This window comes from Macrotis lagotis, chromosome 1 (genome assembly GCF_037893015.1).
Source record: "Macrotis lagotis isolate mMagLag1 chromosome 1, bilby.v1.9.chrom.fasta, whole genome shotgun sequence".
Taxonomy (NCBI): Eukaryota; Metazoa; Chordata; class Mammalia; order Peramelemorphia; family Peramelidae; genus Macrotis; species Macrotis lagotis.
In genome coordinates, this window is record NC_133658.1 from 723532515 (window position 1) to 723554770 (window position 22256).

Consider the following 22256-nt stretch of genomic DNA (forward strand, 5'->3'; position numbering starts at 1 on the left):
GTTCTTCATTTTAACTCCTGTGGCTAGTTCTCATGCCAAGGTTTACAGATCCTTATTTTCCTTTAAACTGTTATGTAAGGTGATGTTGTTTCTGTAATCGTAACATTGTAATGTTTTGGATATGCATTTATTCTCTGGGAGTGTAACCTTGGCTTGCTATACTATTTGATTTTGACCTTTTCTCTAACTAGTCAATAATCTGATTACATATATTGCCAACTGATTTGGAAATGACTTCATCAGTAACCAGTTAATTCCTGTCATGCTTCTCTTCTTTACCCCCATCTAGTGCAATCTAACTCTCTTTTATTAAAGGAAACTATTCATCATATTGTGTGTGTATGTATGCATATATATGTACATTTGCGGAGAGTATTTGACAAAATTGTCTCAGTTAAGTCAACATCTCCTGTGATATTGTGTGGCATCAAAATGAAGAAGGTCATGGAGAAGGATGGTGTTGGTGTATATATGTGTGTGCGTCGGAATACATATATAAATAACTCATTTTATTGGAGAAAATCATGAAAAATATGAAAAAATGCAATACAGAAATATATATCACACACGTATATGATATTTTCTTCAATTAGAGTTTTATATGTACAACAAATATATTTCAGATGGAATGTTGTATAAAGAAATATGAGTAAATGCTTGCTCACTAGACTGCATAGCCTGGAGTACTTCCATCTCCTTCTTGAAGAATTATGACCACAATATTAATTTTCCTTGCAGCTGATTCACAAATTCATTGTTCCAGGATTCCTATGATCTCAATTACCTTGGGTAGGATTTAGGTAATAGGGAAAAAAGAGATGAGCCATTCAGAGACTTCTCAGAGAGGAGGTGTACACAATAGGGAATAGTCAGTCCAGGATCTTACAATCTAAAAGAAGGAGACACATGCAGGGGGAAGCTGAAAAGTGGGTAATGTTACCTGTCCAGGGGAATGATGAAGACTGAAGAAGTACAGCCAAGTGGAAATAAAGACATGTCTGATCTGAACCCTCACCTTAAATGGAGATTTTTGAGAGGATTTCTTCAAAGATCTCTTCAATGCACTCTCTGATCAGAGAAACAGAGAGATAACTGATGATGTGTGTAGCATTACTACAGTAATAAGGATATTATTTCTTATTACTATAAGGAGTTCAGTTCTTAGGAAAGATTTAGGTCTTTATCTTTGAATATGCAAAAATTTAAATGTGGGTACACATTTAAAGTGAGAATTAAATGAAACATGACATCAGGGAAAGCTGTTGACATTGATTATAGGTATTTAAAAAACTAACAAAATTAAAAGAGAAAAATTATATAAAATAAGTTTGGCTGAGTAAAATAGTCATCCAACCATTTATGTAAATTGCAGAATAGTTATACTTAATCATTTAGTGATACAATGATCATTTATATATACTATTAAATTCATAAAAATTTGATGGAATTATATTTAAATTGTGTGTTATACATGCTCAGCTTTCAAAATTGGTGACGTACATACAGTGGTCAAAAACTTCAAAAAATAGAAGAAACACTGAGCTATGCTATTAAACTTTGGCACATAATTATGATAGCCATTCTACATTGCGGCTTATATGTTTCACGTGTACTTTTTTGTCTTCCTAACTATATGGTTAAATTCAAGTGTCTGACCTTATATTCTTTTATCCTCCTCAACATATAGCATATGGTGAGTGACCAAACAATATCTTCCAGTAAAGAAATGACAAAAAAACTTGGTAATAACATACCTAATTATATTTATATCAAGTTTTTGCTCTAATTCTGTTGTCCTCATTAAGTACTGAAGTTGGCCTCATATTTTTAAAGTCAAAAAGCACTCAAAAGAACATGGAAAGTCCATCTAATGCATTCCTCTCTTTCTGGCATACTTATTAAGCTACTGAATTATTCACATTTAGACTTCACAAATGAATTGCTTTGAAAATGAATGCTGGGGGCAGTGAGGTAACACAGTGAATAGAAGCACTACCCTGGAAAAAGGAGGACTTGAGTGTAATTTCAGCTTCAGACACTTGACACTAGTTGTGTGACCCTGGGCAAGTCACTTAAACCTTATTACCTCACCTTACACTCTGCCATAAAAAAAGAATCTCAAATTTCCTCCAGATAAATCAAGATGTCAGATCTGGAATTAGCAAAAAGAGAATTGCAAACTTTGAATGTGGATCTTTTAAATTGTATATAACTGTGGTGGCAGTTTACTCCAAAAGGTCAAGTTTTTTAATTCTATATTTAAGAATGTTATCCAAGTTGGGCTCTTTAATTAACCAATTTAACTATGCTTGAACTATAGAATTTAGAGGTTGGAGTAAATAAGTACTTATTTCAGTCAATTTTTTTTCTGCAAAAAAACACATTTCCTTTTTTCCCCTTCTGATTTATAGAATAGTTCTTCTAGGAGATTCTGCATGGTTTTATATGATAAAATTAATTTCCATAAAAATTCAGATTTGTGAATAATAAATTATAATTAACAGAAGATGTTTTTCTCCCTTTATTTGACTTCGTTATTTTATGAAATCAAATTTCACCCACAGACATTCTATATTTCCATTTGACCAGATTCAAATTTGTAAGTTTCTTAATATTCTAAGGTTTCTTATTGAATGGAACACAGATAAATGCAGAAAAGAACCTTGAATGTTATAACCCAAACCCTTCATTTTGAAGAGAAGGAAACTGGGGCCATAATAGATAAAGTGACTTCCCCTGGCCTCATAGCTAGTGGAAATGCTGGACTTTGAACCCAGGTCTGTTACTGTTTCCATTATACTATGTTTCAGTCCACTTGCACTGTTTATAGTGGAGCATAAAATCATAATTCCCATATTTCATGAACTTGAGAAAAGGGTTTAAATGTGCTCTGATATATTATTACAGGTAAAGCAAACTCAAGAGTAGATTATATCTCTATGGAAATGCTATTTAAAAATAAACAATATTTATATGAAAGGATTTATTTACAGAAACCATGGGTCATATTTGAGAATGTTTGGTTCCCTACTTGACCAAAAAAAAAACCCCAACCAAAAAACATAAACTAACAGAAACTCTGCTCCTTCTATAATCCTTTCTGTCAGGGTACTTTGTCAGCTAAGCTTGGATACATTTCCTTTTCAGTCAGGCTTACTGCCAATGTATGAAGACAGACACCTGAATGAAATATTTCATTCAAGAAGAATGGTCCTATGTCTCTAAGTGACTGAGCAATGCCCAAATATTTGTGTATTCAGTTGGTTTCCAAGATCATGCAGAGAGAATATATGCAGAGCACTTTGAGGAAAGGAACACTATTTAATCTACAGTAGGTATGTTTCAAAGTGCTCTTTACAGCCAGATCTCCTATGGGTGCTTGATAAATGTTTGATTGTGATGAACAATATTTTATTACTCACTTTTGAGGACTTTTTGTTCTTTAGTTTTTTGTTTTTGTTGTTTTTATTTTTCAGATCAACAGCAAATTTCAGTATATTTTGTGTAATAATTACATAAACCATTTTCCTAGTCACTTTCTAATCAGTGCAATAAGGCCAATTTCTCTGACTCCAGAAAACCTGAAAAGAAAGATTATTTGAAAGCACCCAATTGGAAAACAATAAAATTACACTCCTAAAGATGGCACATGTGAAGTGAGTGATGACAGTGTATCAATACTCTTTTCTGGGCAGGAGGTCAACTCAATTCAGTAAATTTAGTCTGGAAGGCAATTTATGAGATTCCATCAACTGTGAGGAGGGGGGAAAAGTAAAAAGAGGAGCAGAGACATACATATGATCTGAAAAAAGCATAACACATTGTAACCTGAGGAAAAAAAAAGTTAAACTTGTAGTTGAAGGAGGAATACTGCCATGCTTAAAAGTGATTTCTTATGTCATCTATTCTTAAAATGCCATCCTTATCATTTTCTCCAGAGTACAGACACCTATCTCAGGAAAATATGAGTTCAAACCCTACTTCAGATACTCTGGGTTTTAGTTTCCTGTTAAATCTATAAAATGAAAAAATTATATCTGATCTTCTCTAAGATATCTTGTAGCTCTAAATCTATGCTCCTTTGATATGTATGAAAAAATGGGGCTGGTTTGCAATTTTCAAAGCCCTTTATAAATGTCAAGTATTAAGTTTTCATTCTTATAAAATGCTGCCAATCCTATTTTTGTTGAAATCTTTCTTTTTCCTAATGATTAATTAATTTATTTTTTTGTGATTTTGAATTTTTATGTTTTATTTTAATTTATTTTCCTCAGTTACATGCAAATGTAACTTTCAACATTCATTTTTTTAAAATTTGAGTTCTGAACTTTCCCTTCTTCCTACCTCATTCACCCTTATTGATAAAGCATTATTTGATATAGATTAAAAATGTGTAATCATACAAAATTAACAATCATTCGTACACTAGAGAGTGTAGGAATAAATGGATTGTACCTTAGAATAATAAGCAGTGTCTATATGAAACCATCAACAAGCATTATGTGCAATGGGAATAGGCTAGAGGTATTCCCAATAAGATCAGGGGTGAAACAAGGATGCCCATGATCACTACTACTATTCAATATTGTATTAGAAATGTTAGCTTCAACCATAAGAGAAGAAAAAAATTAAGGAATTAGAATTGGAAAAGGAAGGAAACAAAACTCTCACTCTTTGCAGATGACATGATAGTACATACCTATAGAATCCCCAAAAATCATCTAAAAAACTACCAGAAATAATTAGCAACTTTACAAATCACAGGATATAAAGTAAATCCTCATAAATCCTCAATATTTCTATATATGACTATCAAGATACAGCAGAAAGAGCTAGAAAGAGTAATCCCATTCAAAGTAACCACAGACAATATAAAATGCCCGGGAGTCTACCTGCAAAGGCAGACTCAAAAACTTTTGGAAAACAATTACAAAACACTTCTCACACAAATAAAATCAGATTTAAATAAATGGGCAAACATCAACTGCTCATGGACAGGTAGAGCTAATATAATAAAAATGACAATTCTACCAAAACTAAACTACTTGTTTAGTGCCCTACCAAACAAAATTCCAAAAAATTACTTTAATGTGTTACAAAACAATGTAAGTAAATTCATATGGAGAAAGAAAAAAGTCAAGAATTTCCAGGGACTCAATTAAAAAAGTACAAAAAAGGTGGCTTAGCCCAACCAGATCTACAATCATTATAAAGCATCAGTCATCAAAATCGTCTGGTATTGTTTAAGAAATAGAGTGGTGGATCAGTGGAAGAGCAGGAAATGATTATAGCAATCTGCTGTTTGATAAACCCAAAGAGTCTAACTTTTGGGATAAAAACTCTCTCTTCGATAAAAGCTGTTGGGAAAATTGGAAGTTAGTATGGAAGAAAGTTGGATTAGACCAACACCTTACACCCTATACCAAGATAAGATCAAAGTGGATATAGGATTTAGACATAAAAAACTATATTATAAACAAACTAGAAGATAAAGGAGTAGTTTACCTGTCAGATCTATGGAAAGGGAAGCAGTTTGACCAAGTAAGTGATGGAGAACATCATTAAAAACAAACTAGATAATTTTGATTACATTAAATTAAAAAGGTTTTGCACAGACAAAACCATTGTAACCAAGATAAAAAGAAATGTAGTAAATTGGGAAACACTTTTTACAACTAGTATTTCTGACAAAGGATTCATTTCTAAAATAAGGAAGTAACTGAGTCAAATTCTCTTTTTTTTCTTTTTTTTCCTTTTTCTTTAAGGTTTTTGTTAGGCAATGGGGTTAAGTGGTTTGCCCTAGTTCACACAACTAGGTAATTATTTAGTGTTTGTGGCTGGATTTGAACTCAGGTACCCCTGACTCCCATGCCAGTGCTTCACTACGCCACCTAGCTGCCTCCCTGAGTCAAATTATCAAAAAATACAAGCAATTCCCCAATTGACAAATGGTAAAAGGATACGCAAAAGCAATTTACAGATGAGGAAATCAAAGTGATCTATAGTCATATGAAAAGTTGTTCTAAATCACTATGTATTAGAGAAATGCAAATTAATGCATCACTGAGGTACCACTTCACACCTCTGACTGACCAATATGACCAGAAAGGACAATGATCAATGTTGGAAGGGATGTGGGCAATCTGGGTCACTAATACATTGTTGGTGGTGCTGTGAACTCATCCAGACTTTCTGGAGAGCAATTTGGAATTACTCCCAAAGGGCAACAACGATGTGCATACCCTTTGATCCAGCAATACCACTACTGGGTCTATACACTGAAGAGATGATAAAAAAAAAAGGATAAAAACATCACTTGCACAAAAATATTCATAACAGCCCTGTTTGTGGTGGTAAAGAATTGGAAATTAAGTGAATGTCCTTCAGTTGGGAAATGGCTTAACAAACTGTGGTATATGTATGTCATGGAACACTATTGTTCTATTAGAAACCAGGAAGGATAGGAATTCAGGGAAACATGGAAGGATTTGCATGAACTGATGTTGAGAGAGAAGAGCAGAACCAGAAAAACATTGTACACCCTAACAGCAACAAGAGGGTGATGATCAACCTTGATGATGCTCCCATCTTAGTTCAACTCCCCATTACCTCTTTCCTGGACTAACAAATGTTTTTTTTTTCTGTCTTCTTTTTCCCCTAGTCTATTACAATCCATTTTTTTCACATCAGTGCAACACTCAGGGAAAATTTTGGGCTATCTGTGATGGAGAATACCCTCTGTATCCAAAGAAAGAATTGTGGAGTTTGAACAAAGACCAAAGACTATTACCTTCAATTTAAGGGCAAAAAAATTGTTATCTTATTATGTAATTTTGCTCTCTTTTATATTTTATTTTTCTTTCTTAAGGATATGATTTCTCTCTCATCACATCCAACATAGGTCAATGCATGCCATGGAAACAATGTAAAGACTAACAGACTGCCTTCTGTGGGGGATGGGAGAGAGAAGCAAGAATAGGGGGAAATTGTAAAACTCAAAATAATTAATATCTTTCAAAGAAAAAAAATCATCCAAATATAATCATCCATTAACCATTTTTTCTAGTTCATCATCTCTTTTCATTGTTTATCTTGATTTTTTATCCTTAACTTTTAAAAATAACTTTTGTTATAATTAGCTGAATTTCAAAAGTCTCCTTCATATTTACATTTCTAAGATTCTTTTTATAAATTTGTGCCCTTCCTCATTTGTTAGCCCTTGGTTTATGAGTACCTTTCCCTATATTTCTCATACTGCTCCCACCTTAGTTCAATTCCCCATTACTATTTCCTGGACTAACAACATGTTTTTTTCTCTGTCTTCTTTCTCCCCCTTCTATTACAATCCATTTTTCACATAGATTACCAAAATGATTTTTCCTTTAGTGCAAAATCTAAACAAGTGGCAGAGTCCCTACTCAATAAACTCCACTGCCTCCCTATTATCTGTCAAATACAATATAGGTTCTTCTGTTTATGGTCCTGTTAAACTAACTTTAATCTGTTCTTTGCACATATCATCTCCATGCATGCATTCTATTCAAAAACCACATCTGAAATATACTTCATCTCCAAACCTCTCTTCTCTTAAGACTCAAGTTCCATCTTCCTCTCAAAACAAGTTTTCCTGATCTCCTCAACTGTTCAAAATATTTTGCATTCATGTTATACATTCTGTATATATCTATCTATATGTATTTATGTGCATGTGTGCAATATAAATGCATATGATATATATATATATACACACACACATATATATATATGTACTTGTGCATATGTGTGTATGTGTTACATTAAAAATATAAGCCTGTTTTTTCCCCTCAATGGAATGCAAACTCTTCGATAGCAGAGATTGTTTTATTTATTTTCTATCATTGTAATGCTAGTATCTAACTCAATGTCTAACTTAATAAACATATTAATTGATTGATCTTTTTTGGACAAATATATTTTACTACCACCTTTGGGTTCCAATGTTTTAATGGGAGATGTGAATTTATCTTGAGGTTATTTTAATTAATCGTTGGAAAGGACTGCCTGGCTTTCAGAATTATGAGGACATGGGCTAGATTATCAAAGGAAGTTATAGAGTTTTCTATGGAAATAGTTTTCTAGGATGATCTGACTGAAATTCTATCTAGAGACAAATGGATAGAATGATTTTATCTTTTGATGAGTTTACTATGATTTCAAAATGGGAGAACTACAAAAGTCTACTTTTTATGGGGGAAGTCTCAGAGCATTTTCTACCTCACTTATTCAATTAAAGTCAGTAAAAGCTGCTTCTAAAAATTTGTTAGTTGTAGGAGGATTTATAGGATTAAGACTTTTCATCAGATATTAACCAAAGTAGTGTTCTAAAAGTTAAAGGAGGCAGAGATAAAATGGTGGAGTAAAGGCACAGACTCACCCAAACTCTCCCTCCAACTACATCAAATACTTTTAAATATTGACTCTAAACAAATTGTAGAGTGGCAGAATGCACAAAAAGACTGAGTAAAGCAATTTTTTTACCCTGACAACTTTCAACATCCAGTGGAAAGGTCTGCTGTACAGGAGCACAGAACAAAAAGCTATGCTGGAGCAAAATGAACTCAGCAATGTAAGAAAAGATTGCAGAGTGACTGGATCAGTGGCAATGGTGGCAGTTTCCAGACTGCCCAGAGACTCAGACCAGAAATTGACTAGGACAATTTGGAAGGTCTGCCACACTGAGGTGAGAGTGGAGCACTGTCCAACTGCAGGTCTCAGCTGTGCAGATCAGACCACAGCAGACCAGGTGTAGGCTTGGGGAGTCACTGAATCAGCAGGGGCAGCTACTTCCAGAGCTTTCAGACTATCGATGGAAAGGGAATTGGAAGGATATTGCAGGATTCTCTTTGTTATCACCAAATTTTTGTCCATTTTCAGATCGTTGCAGTCTTGCATCCCAGTTCAGGGATCAGAAGCAGAAGCTCAAATGAGTTTACTGCCACAGCAAAGCAAGAACCCTCCTCACAGTTCCAGGGCAGAAGGAAGTGCTTATAGTCACCCACACATCAGAGCACAGGCCAGGAGAGCGGTCCCAACTTCTTCTTCGATCATAAGACCTTAGAAGAGCTGAAAACTTACAGATCCCTAGAGGTATCTCTGAAAACAACTACCAAAAATCCCCAACACTTGGGACAGTGCATATTCCTCCCTGGAAGCAGAGACCCCATGTTAACAAAGAGTTAAAATTAAGTCATAGGCTGGGGAAATGAGCAAACAACAGAAGAAAAAAAATTGACTATAGACAATTATTTTTGGGATAAGGACAGTTTGTTAAGCCATTCCCCAACTGAAGGGCATTCACTTAATTTCCAATTCGTTGCCACCACAAACAGGGCTGTTATAAACATTGTTGTAGAAGTGATGTTTTTACCCCTTTTCATAATCTCTTTGGGGTTTAGACCCAGTAGTGGTATTGCTGGATCAAAGGGTATGGACATTGTTGTTGCCCTTTGGGCGTAATTCCAAATTTCTCTCCAGAAAGTTTGGATGAGTTCACAGCTCCACCAACAATGTATTAGTGTCCCAGATTTCCCACATCCCTTCCAACATTGATCATTGTCCTTTCTGGATATATTGACCAGAGGTGTGAGGTGGTACCTCAGAGATGCATTAATTTGCATTTCTTTAATAAGTAGTGATTCAGAGAAATTATTCATATGTCTATGGATCACTTTGATTTCCTCGTCTGTAAATTGCCTTTGGTAAACATTTGTCAATTGGACAATGATTTGGTTTTTTTGAAAATTTGACTAAGTTATCTTTTCATTTTAGAAATGAGTCCTTTGTTAGAAATACTAGTTGTAAAAATTTTCTCAATTTACTACATTTCTTTTGATCTTGGTTACAGTGGTTTTGTCTATGCAAAAGCTTTTTTAATTTAATGTAATCAAAATTATCTAGTTTGCTTTTAATGATGTTCTCCATCTCTTCCTTGGTCATAAACTGCTTCCCTTTCCATAGATCTGACGGGTAAACTACTCCTTGATCTTTGCTCATAATATATTTTTTTATGTCTAAATCCTGTATCCATTTTGATCTTATCTTGGTATAGGCTGTAAGATGTTGGTCTAATCCCACTTTCTTCTATACTAACTTCCAATTTTCCCAACAGTTTTTATCCCCAAGGCTAGACTCTTCGGGTTTATCAAGCAGCAGATTACCATAATCATTTCCTGCTATGGCACCTAGTCTATTCCACTGATCCACCACATTATTTCTTAGCCAATACCAGACAGTTTTGATGACTGGTTCTTTATAATGTAATTTTATATATCTGGTAAAGCTAAACAACCTTTTTTTGGACTTTTTTTTTTCATTGAATCCCTGGAAGTTCTTGACTTTTTATTTTTCTGTATGAATTTACTTACAATTTATTTCAAACACATTAAAGTAATTTTTTGGAATTTTGTTTGGAAGCGCACTAAACAAGTAGTTTAGTTTCAGTAGAATTGTCATTATATTAGCTCTACCTATCCATGAGCAGTTGATGTTTGCCCAGTTATTTAAATCTGATTTTATTTGTGTGAGAAGTGTTTTGTAATTGTTTTCAAAAAGTTGTTGAGTTTGCCTTTGCAGGTAGACTCCCAGGTATTTTTTATTGTCTGGGGTTACTTTGAATGGGATTTCTCTTTTTAGCTGTTCCTGCTTTATCTTGCTAGTCATATATAGAAATGTTGAGGATTTATGAGGATTTATTTTATATCCTGTGACTTTGCTAAAGTTGCTAACTCTTTCTAGTAGTTCTAATAAAACCAACACTTGGCTTGGTTTATTAGTTCTATAACATCCTTACTTTCAATTTTATTAATTTGTCTTTTAGTTTTTAAAATTTCAAGTTTGATATTTAATTGGGCACTTTTAATTTGTTCTTTCTCTAATTTTTTAGTTACATATTTAGTTCATTGATTTCCTCTTTCTCTAATTTATTCATGTAAGCATTTTTAACATATAATGCAACCCTTGACAGCTGTCTTGAATGTATCCTATAGATTTTGCTATGTAGTTTCAGTATTGTCTTTATCTAGGATGAAATAATTAATTCTTTCTATAATTTTTCTTGATCAACTCATTCTTTAAAATGAGGTTATTTAGTTTCCAGTTACTTCTGGGTCTGTATTTCACTGACCCAATATTTCATATGATTTTTATTGCATTATGATCTGAGAAAGGTGTAATCACTATTTCTGCCTTTCTGTAATTGCTCATTATGTTTATATGCACTAATACATGATAAATTTTTGTGTAAGTGCCATGTACTGTAGAAAAAAAGCATATTACTTTCTATTCCCCATTCAATTTCATCCATAAGTCTATCATATCTAGGTTTTCTAACAATGTATTTACCTCCTTAACTTCCTTCTTGTTTATTTTATGATTAGATTTATCTAAATCTTAAGAGTGGGAGGTTGTGTTCTCTCACTAGTAGACTTTTGCTTTCTATGTCTTCCTGTAGCTCTTTCAACTTCTCTAAGAATTTGGATGATATACCTTTCGGTGCACACATATTTCCTATTGAAATTACTTTATTGTCTATGGTATCTTTTAGGAGTATATAGTTTCCTTCCTTATAACTTTTAACACTATCAATTTCTGAAGCTGCCTTGTCTGAGATAAGGATTCCTACCTCTGCTTTTTTCAGTTCAGTTTAAGCAAAATATATTTTTCTCCAACCTTTTACCATTACTCTATAACCTATCTCATCTCCCTGCTTCAAATGAATTTCTTGGAAGCAGCATATTGTAGGATTCTGGGTTTTTTTTTAGGTTTTTTTGCAAGGCAAATGGGGTTAAGTGACTTGCCCAAGGCCACACAGCTAGGTAATTATTAAATGTCTGAGGCCGGATTTGAACTCAGGTACTCCTGACTCCAGGGCTGGTGCTCTATCCACTGTACCACCTAGCCACCCAGGACTCTGATTTTTAATCCACTCTGCTACTCATTTATGTATTAAGGGAGAGTTCATCCCATTAACATTCAAAGATATAATTACTAACTCTTTATTGCCCTCCATGCTATCTTTCCTCTGTTTGTATTTTTCCCCTTTTTCCTTATTCCCAGTATTTTATTTCTGAATACCGCCACCTTCAATGTGTTTGCTTTCCTATCTCAACCCTGTCTCCTTTCTTTCACCTTTCCCTTTCCCCTTCTTCTTTCCCTTCATTCTTTTAGTTCCCCCTTTTTCTCCCCCCACACCCCCCTCCCCTTCTTCCCCTTTTAATACTTGAAAGATAAAATAAATTTCTTAACTGAGTGAGTTTAACTTAACATTAAGCCAAGGCTAATGAGATGAAGATTCAAGTGTTCTCACCTCCTCCCTTCTTCCCCTCTGTTACATTAGATCTTTTGTACCTCTTGATGTACTTGATGTACTGTGATTTATCCCATTGAATCTCCTTCATCCTCCTGTCTCCTTACTGCTTACTTACTCCTTACTCCTTACTTAAATCATTCTGAGTCACAGAAAAATCATGAATGTCCATCAGTTCTGTCTAAGCATATTCTCTCTTAAATAGTTACAATTCTTGAGCATTACTAAACTTTCTCCCAGGTAGGGATATAAGCAGTTTCATCTTATTGGATAGCAGTTTTTTTTTCATTACCCAATTTTTTTAAACCTTTTCATGTGTCTCTTGTGCCTCCTGTTTGATGTCCAAATTTTGTATTTAGCTCTGGTCTTTTCATCAGGAAGTGTTGGAAGTCTTCTATTTCAAAAAATGCCCATCTTTTCCCCCTGGAAGAAAAGGCTCAGCTTTGTTATATTGTGAATTCTTTTCTGCATTCCAAGATCCCTTGTTCTTCAGAATATCTCATTCCAGTCCCTTGATCCCTTAATGTTGATGCAGCCAGGTCCTGTGTAATCCTTACAAAGGCTTGTTGGTATTTAAATTATTTCTTTCTGGCTGCTTGCAGGATTTTCTTGTTTATCTGATAGTTCTGGAATTTGGCCACAGCGTTCCTTGGTGTTTTCATTTTGGGATCTCTTTCTGGATGGGAGCAATGTATTCTTTCAATAACTATTTTTCCCTCTGGTTCCATGATATCAGGGCAATTTTCTATCACTAAATCCTGTAGTATTAAGTGTAGGCTTTTTTTTCTCTTCAATATTTTCATGAAGACCTATAATTCTCAGGTTTTCCCTTCTTGAAGTATTCTTGAGGTCAATGGTTTTGATGAGGCATTTTACATTTTCTTCTATTTTTTTATCTTTTCTATTTGTTTAACAGAATCTTGTTGTCTCATGAAGTATTAGTTATCACAGATTCCATTCTTCTTTTTAGAGAAGAATTTTCTTCACTTACCTTTTGCAACTCCCTTTCAAATTGGTCAATTCTATTTTTGAAGGAGTTTTCCATTTGCCCAAGTGTAGTTTTGAGAGAATCATTTTCTTTTTGCATTTGCCCAATTAAGGATCTGAGAGGAATTATTCTCATTTTGTATTTGTCCAATTGTATTTTCCCAGGATTTGTTTTCTTATTGCAAGATGTTAATTTTCTCTTGCAATGTATTAATTTTCTCTTCAGTTTCTTTTCCCAGTTTTTCCAATAGATTTTCAAACTCCTTCCTGATTTCTTCAAGGAAGTCTTTCTGGGTTGGAGAGCAATTCATATTCTCCTTAGAAGTGCTAGATCTCTCTGTGTTAGAATCTATTTCTTCTAAATATTTCTCCATGGGCCCTCCCTGATGGCCCTTCTTCATTTTCCTAGGATCTTGTGTTAGGGGAGGGTCTGTCTCTCAGAGTTTTGCTTTTGAAAACCCTAGAGGCTTTGTTCAGTTTGTTTAGTAATTCCAAGGGCCAACCAGTAAGGGGCGATGGTTGCTTTTTCTGGAGTGTTTGAGGCCCTTTTTAGCAGTGTCTGAGTTGACATTGAACAATAGGCTGGACCCTGGGGGAGGGAGTTAATCTCTCTTTCACTCTGCTGCCCACACCTGAGCCTGAGGGGGTCAGGGTGGGGGAATTTACTCTTTCTGGAAAGAGGGCTCTGCCAAAGTATGGAGTTCAGGTCCCTTGCCCAGCTGCTGAATTTCCAGGGGTGCTCTGTAACTCTCTGTGCTGGAACTCACCCTTCCTTCACTTTTCTCCCCCTGGCCAAATATTCCATGGATAAAGTTGATCTTTGAACCCACCACTCACCAAAGCCTCTGTGGCTAAATCCAGGCCTCTGGCTTCCCCATACTGCTGTCCCTTCACTGGCCTCTGGTCTTCTCTCCCAGTTCACCCATGGTCCCCTGAGACCTTGTTGGTACATGTTCTCCCAGCTTCTCTTTTTGGGTTTTGTCTATCAAATTTCTGTTAACAGGTTTCTTTCATGTTATTTTTGAATGGAAACAAGAGCACTTAACACAGTGACTGTCTTTTCTCCACCATCTTGCCTGGAAGTCTTCTAGTTAGATGATTTTTAAATTGGTTGAATGAATAAACCCAATAAGTGATTCATAGATTAGTGACAAATCAGACTAGAAATTCTTCATGTCTTTTTCAGTATCATTTAGGAAAAAATGTAATAGTGATTTGTATGAATGCACATATGGTATATTTATCAAATCTGAGGATGACATGAAGCTGGAAAGTATATGAGGAAATTGGATATAAGAACTATTGTGCTAATACCTGTCAGTCAGTTAATAAGCACTTATTAAACTTTTACTATGTACTAGTCACCGTGCTAAACTCTGGAGGTACAAAGAAAAACAAAAATAGTCCATGCCCTCCAGGAGCTCATAGTTTAATGGGAGACAGTGGGCAAACAATTAGCTACAAACAACATATAGATATTATAATTTATAGGTGATCTCAGAGGCAAAGTATTATTATTAAGGAAGGGGAATTGGGAAAGATTTTATGAAGAACAAGGAATTTTAGATGAATAAATAAGAATGAGGTAAAAAGATGAAAGTTAATGGGAATAAATGTGATCATTTTCAGTTATAAATTAATTGCACAAATATTGAACTAGGAACACAAAGGATACACTTAACAAATGACTGTGAACTGGCTAAATATGTGACTAGATAACATTTATTATGCTATCTAGTATACATGCTATAATAGAATCTGACTATGCTCTACCCTAATCTGTTTAGTTCTGTTTGAGTTGTTAGGTTCAGTTTCATTACTTGTTACAATGTCTTGCACATGGTAGATGCTCAATGACTGCATATTGAGTTAGATTATCTTTTAAGTAACAAGTTTTAGGAAAGTCATTGACAAAGTACCAGATGTCACAGGGAGCTGGGAATAGAGAATTCATCTTCCTGATTTCAAATTATTAGCTGAGTAAATCACTTTACCCTATTTGCCTCAGCTTCCTCATCTGTAAAATGAGCTGGAGAAATCTCTCCAGAATTTTTGACAAGAAAAGACAAAAAATGGGCACCTGATCTGTTGGCCTTGACTGAAATGACTGAACAGCAAAACCACTGGCAAAATAGAACCTGTGAAAGACAGATTAGACTGGTCTTACATCAGAGGATGTAATTTTTAATAAGGCATAAAGATATGAGGAAGATATGAGCATGATGGAAGCAAAATCTAGAAGTCTGGAGTTTAGAAGTATGTGAAATTTGAATGACCTAGGTGGGTAAGTATATGACTTTTATTTTTGAAGGTCTTCAAGTGGAAGCTTTTAGGTAGGTTGAGAGGATTATTGTCAGGTAATTGCCTTTAGTGATAGGTGTTATCACCAAACTTCGAAAGTTCTTTCCAAATCTATGTTTCTCTAAATCTATGGGGTAACATTAACAGATGGCAGAGTACAAAGAGTTACTTAACTTCATTTCCTCACCCAAGCTGAATATTTTTTAACCTGGAAAGAGTAGGAAAACATCCTTAAGAGAAAAATTAAACCCAAGATAGGAGAGTACATCTGGCTTTTTCACTTGAATTTAAGACTTCAATACCAGCTAAATGATATACCATGATGCTAAACTTATTTGCAGATGTGATCACAGCTACTTTGAGAAAAAGGGGAAGGACTAGAAGGTTGGAGACAGGCAAATGTTATCCCAGTTTTCAGAAAGAGGAAAATGCTACATTTTACATATCGTACAAAGTTACTTTAATGTCAATCCCTGGCTAAATTCCAGAATAGATTCTTATTCACCATCTAGATCAGTGCTTTGCCTAAAGTATATACTAAAAGGATGAATGTGTGAGTAAATGAATGAATAAGTGAATTAAACATTTGATTTTTTAATGGAAAAAAGGAAAGCATGGCCTGGTTTGCTGATGTATACTTGGAGTCCTTGTGGCTGAGGATTGTGACAACTTGAATTTGGGAGTGCTTAGTTACAGTACAGCTAAAACTGATCAAGTCTCTGCATTAAGCCTGGTACTAATATGATGAGCCCCATTGAGCTCAACAAGATTCAAAATGAGTATCTGAGAAATAGAATGGTATAGTTTCTATACCATTGTGGGATCAGGAAAGCCTAGGTGCAAACCTTCCCTTTGATACTCACTGTAAGATGAGAAGCAAGTTATTTAATTTATCGATCTCAATTTTCTCAAATTTTCTTTCTTTTTCTTTTCTTTTTTCCATTACATGTAAAGATAGTTTTCAACATTCATTTTTTCGTAAGATTTTGGCTTCTACATTTTTCTCCTTCCTTACCTTTTCTCTCCTCTTCCTACAGTAAGTAATCTAATATAGGTTATACATGTCTAATCATGCTAAATATATTTTCATAACAGTCATGTTGTGAAAGAAGAATTAGACAAAAAGGAAAAAACATGTGAAAGAAAAAACACAGTGAATATTAAAAAGTGAGCATAGTATATACTTTGCTCCACATTCAGGCTCCATTCTTTCTCTGGATGTGGATGTCATTTTCTATCACAAGACTTTTAGAATTGTCTTTGATACCTGAATTGCTGGATTTTTTCATTTTTCAAATGAGGTAGGATTGCTGTAAGACTCACATGAGACAAAGTATATATAGCATTTCTCAAACTCTAAAATTCTGAATAAATATCAGTTCATATTAAATTAATTCTTCTTAAGTTATTTCTTTTTGGATTTTCTCATTTTTCAATTCCCAGTGCTGACCTCCTGGTTAAGAATTTCATTACATTATTCTGGGATAATACTACTGTTATTTAGATAATTAGGGATTTGAATTAGTTTCCTGTGTCAGTTTAGTTGTTGAATTTTCTCAGTGAAACAAGTTTTTTTTTTTTTGTATATTCAGAATTTCATTCTTGAGCATAGCAGATCCCTTTAGGGCTAACTTCCTCTGAAGCATTTTAATCCATGAGATCTTTCCTTTGAACCTACTGAAAGCTGTTCTCTGAAAATTTAAGTTGGTACATATCAAATTATTTCTGGTTTCTCTATTATCACAAATTCCTGAAGGGAGTGATCACTTTTCTCCAACCTTTCACCACATTTCCACCCAGAAACCAGTTCCTTTCAGTGCCATTGGATTTGGCAGTTGAGATCAATGTTATTCCTGGATGGAACAGTCTCAGATGATTGATGAAAAATTTTAATGAGCTAAGAAGTGAGAAGGAGATGAAAAATTGAAGGCAATGAGCATCAACAGCTATTCCAAGGAGTTTAGTGTAGAAAGGGAAGGGAAATATAAGTTTATATTTTGAACAAATGGTACAATAAAATGAAGACTTTTTTAAAGGATGGCAAAATCTGAGCATGCTTATACCTGATAAGAAAGAAAGTAGTACATAAGGCAAGACTGAAAATTAGATAGAGTGGATAAGCAAAGGTACAAGTTTTTAGAGGAATTGTGGATGAGAATAAAAAAAACAAATAAAAAGGATTGGCATTGGCATGGGCCAACTCTTCCTCTAAGACTGGAATAGAGGAGGAAAGAATAGTGGATGATGTTTTTCAGATCATTCTGCTCAAGTGTCTACAATCCTTCAACAACTTACAAGTGTTCCCTATTCCAGTCAGGTCAACTCACTCCTTGTTCCTGAATTCCTTGCAGCTACTATGTTTATTTTTTACCTTTGAACATTTGTGCTTGTTCTTCCTCCTATTTGGAATGTTTCTACTTCCCTACCCAAATCCTGTCTTTCTTTAAAGGTACTTCTTACAATATTTTCTATCTTATTTGTGATATCCTCCTTGGTTACTACAGCCAATGGGAATTTCTCCCTGATTTGAGCCATCCCAATGATTGGTAGTAGTACTACTACCCAATTTAATAGTTGACTTTTCTATTGATTCAAATGGTATCACAACTCAATTGTGAACTCAGAAATAATCATACATTATACATATTTTATGTTTAACTAAATTCTGGCTCAAAATACGTACACAGAAATGTTTGATCTGCATCAAAAAATGAATGAATGAAATGTTTTTTTATTTGAAGTGAGTTCATTTGCATAATAAGTAGTTATGCTCACTACAATTTTATGAGAATGATAATAATGGTGATGAGGATGGTGATAGTGGTAGTGGTGATTATTGAGGTCATGATGAGGATAAATAACTCTCAAACCTCTACTCATCCAACATAATAATTTGGGAAATGTATTATCTGTTTTTGAAACTGTCAATTGCCTTCTTCTTGATATTTTCTTCTCTCTGGGTTTTAGGACACTATTCTCTCTTGGTTTTTCTCCCACTTCTGCTGTATACCCATGTAACTCTGTTCTAGCATCTTTTTTTTTTATCCCTAGGCTGTTTCACTTAATGATCTCATCAGCTTCCATAAATTAAACAAGCATTTCTATGCTGTTTCTCACATCTAACTCTAAACATTCTGATGTCCATCAGTATCTAATTGCCAATTGAATGTCTTAATAGTGTCTAAAATCGGCATGCTCCAAATTGAACTTCTTATAGATATCTCTCCCTCCAAACTTTTTCCCTTTCTAAACTTGTCGAGGATATCACAATTCTGCTAGTCACTCATCTGTCATCCTTCAGTCTATCTCCTCAAATTCTCTGATCAATCTGTTTCCAAAACCTGCCAGGCATACCTTATTACCAATGTAACATTTCTTAATTATGCTCCCTTATCTCTTCTGACACTGCACCCCCTTGATGCAGGCCTTCACTACCTTATACCTGGACCATTACAAGAACTTGCTAGTTAGGGAAGGTAGGTGGCACAGTGGAAAGCACTGGTACCTGCAATCAGGGGGATCCAAGTTCAAATCTGATCTCAAATACTTGAAACTTAATAGCTATATGATCCTGGACAAGCCACTTAACTCTAATTACCTTATTTAAAAAAAAGCAAAAACAAAAAAGAACCCCTGATTGGTTTCCCAAGATTTCTCTACTCCTCTCTGATCTCAACTAAGTGGTCAAAGTAATCTTTTTAAAGCACAGGTCTGACCATATCATTCTTCAGCTTGAGAGTGACTCCTTATTGACCTTTATTTCTTTAAAATACACAGATACTGGGGCAGCTAGGTGGCGTAGTGGATAAAGTACCGGCCTTGGAGATAGGAGTACCTGGGTTCAGACACTTAATAATTACCTAGCTGTGTGGCCTTGGGCAAGCCACTTAACCCCATTTGCCTTGCAAAAAACCCTAAAAAAAAAATAAAATAAAATACACAGATACTTAAAAACCTTCAAAAATTTCCCTACTCCATTTCTTATTTCTTACATATGTCCCCATTCACACATACTCTTTGATCATTTTATCAAGTGACATTGGCTTTCTTTTTATTAAATTTTCATCCACTTGTATATGCATATTTCCAAGTTACAGTTTCCTTCCACCCTTCCTTCCCACTCCCCTCCCCTCAGTAGGGAACAGTCAGGTTAGCATTTTACATACATATTTTTTAAAATATATTTACAAATTAGTTATTTTTGGCATGAAGAATTAGGATTACGGGAAAGAGATACACATAAGAGATAATTTTATAAAGCGTTCATCAGATTTGGAAGGGGTGTTTTTTTCTATGTGTTTTGTTTTGTTTTCCTTCCTCCGGTTGGGAATAATATGGACTATTACCAATCTAATACAGTTGTCCTAGGTCTCTGGACTGTCCAGAGAAGTTGCGTCCATCGGGGTTGTTCATCTCATAATGCTGTTGATGTGTACCATGTTCTCTTGGCTCTACTCCCTTCACTCAGCACCAGATTCTAATGTCATTCCATGCTCCTCTAGAGTGCAGCCATTTATGGTTTCTTATAAAAGAATACTATTTCATAGTATTCATGTACCATAACTTGTTTAGTCATTCCCCAATTGATGGGCATCCCCTCAATTTCCAATTCTTTGCCACTACAAAAAAGGAGCTGCTAAGAATATTTTGGAACATGTAGGACTTTTCTTAATTTTTTATGATTCCTTCTGGGGGTGGCTAGATGGCACAGTGGATAGAGCACCAGCCTTGGAGTCAGGAGTACCTGACTTCAAATCCAGCCTCAGACACTTAATAACTACCTAGCTGTGTGGCCTTGGGCAAGCCACTTAACCCAACTACCTTGCAAAATTAAACATATATATATATATATATATATATATATATGTTTAATTATATATATATATATATATATATATATATATATATATAATGTATGTATATATGTATATTAAATTTCTTTTGGATATAGACCTTCTGGGTCAAAGGGTATCAACAGTTTTATTATTCTTTCGGCATAGTTCTATATTGCTCTCCAGAAAGGTTGGATCTGTTCACAACTTCAACAGCAATGTATCAATGTACCAAGCACCCCACAATCTCTCCAATATGGATCATTGTTTTTCCTCATCTAAGCTAATATAATAAGTGTGATATGATACTTCATTGTTATTTTCACTTTCATTTCTCTAATCAATAGCGATTTGGAGCATTTTTTTCATATTATTTTATATATAACTTTAATTTCTTCATTTGAAAACTGTTCATATTTTTTGACCATTTATCAATTGGGGAATGACTTGTGACTTTATACATTTGATGCAATTCTCTATATATTTTAGAAATGAGACCTTTATCAGAACTGGTTGTGAAGATTGTTTCTCAACCTTCTGATTTTCTTCTAATTTTTGGCAGCATTGATTTTATTAGTGTAAAACCTTTTCAATTTAATATAGTCAAAATCATTCATTTTGTAGTTTATAATGTGCTCTAATTCTTATTTGGTCATAAATTTATCCCTTTCCCATAGATCAGGTAGACAGAGTATTTTATGGCCTATTAATTTATCTTTGGTATTGATCTTTATGTCTAAATCCTGTACCCATTTTGACCTTATTTAGTATAGGGAACATTGGCTTTCTTAATGTTCTTTAGTCAGTACCATCTATCTCTGAACTCTGGTCAAATTCACAGAATGTTCTCCCTGTCTCTCCTTCCCATTCTCTTCCTCTTGTCCTCTCTCTCTCCTTCTCTGTCTCCTTCTCTATCTCCTTCTCTTTCTTTCTCTCTCCCCCTCTGCCCCCCCCTCCCCCTCTCTCTTCAATATCTTCTCTGGCTTCCTTCAAGTCCCAATTAAAATCTTACCTTCTACATGAAAACTTTCCCCACTCCTTAATTCTAATGCCTTCCCTTTGCTGATTATTTCCTATGCATCCTCTGTATAACATGTTTATATTTAATTATATGCTTATTATCTCTTCTATTCAATTGTGAGCTCCTCAAATGCAGGGGTTTTGGTTTTTGTCGTCTTTTTTATTTTTCTTTGTATTCATTGCACTTATTAAAGTCTTTGCATCCTAATAGATTATTAATAAATATTTGTTGACTGAATAACCAAGAGATTGACAATCTTGTACTAAGAAGAGTTGGTAAAAAGTAAAGCCTAAATCTCAAGGCATTTATGACCAACTTCCTAGGAGGTGACAGGCCTTAGAACCTTAGTGCTGATGTGGTGGAACAATGAAGATTTCTGACAGTTTTAGGGAGGGATCACTGCTCAAGAACTATGACTGAGCTAGAAGATGTAGGTGGAGATGGTGGAAATGACAGCTCATCCCAGATGGGAACATAGGGAGGTCAACTGAGTGACTCATTCAATATAAAATTTGTACCCTATTAGAAGCAAGTCCAGTTTAGTGTCTGAGTAGGCTGAGCCCATCATGAGGAAATGGAAAGAACTCAGAATGGCTTAGTCACATGCATTCATCAAGCATTATATCTCATCAACAATGCTCTTTTTATATGTGCCAACTCCTACTAATGCTGCATTCTATGTTTGTGTGTGTGTGTATACTTTCTGTAGGAGAGTTTGTCACAAATTATTGGGGACAATTTTTTAGAAAATTCTTTTGCTATTCTATCTCAG

General features: G+C 34.6%; 1 long non-coding RNA gene across 1 annotated transcript in view; it reads right to left on the minus strand.

Moving 5' to 3' along the window:
* Nucleotides 1-1011: 1011 nt before the first annotated feature.
* Nucleotides 1012-22256, minus strand: part of LOC141523701 (uncharacterized) — a 95586-nt gene continuing 74341 nt past the window's right edge. The window contains exon 4 of the long non-coding RNA XR_012478566.1: nt 1012-1068. This is a non-coding gene — a long non-coding RNA (uncharacterized LOC141523701). The remainder of the gene's footprint in view (nt 1069-22256) is intronic.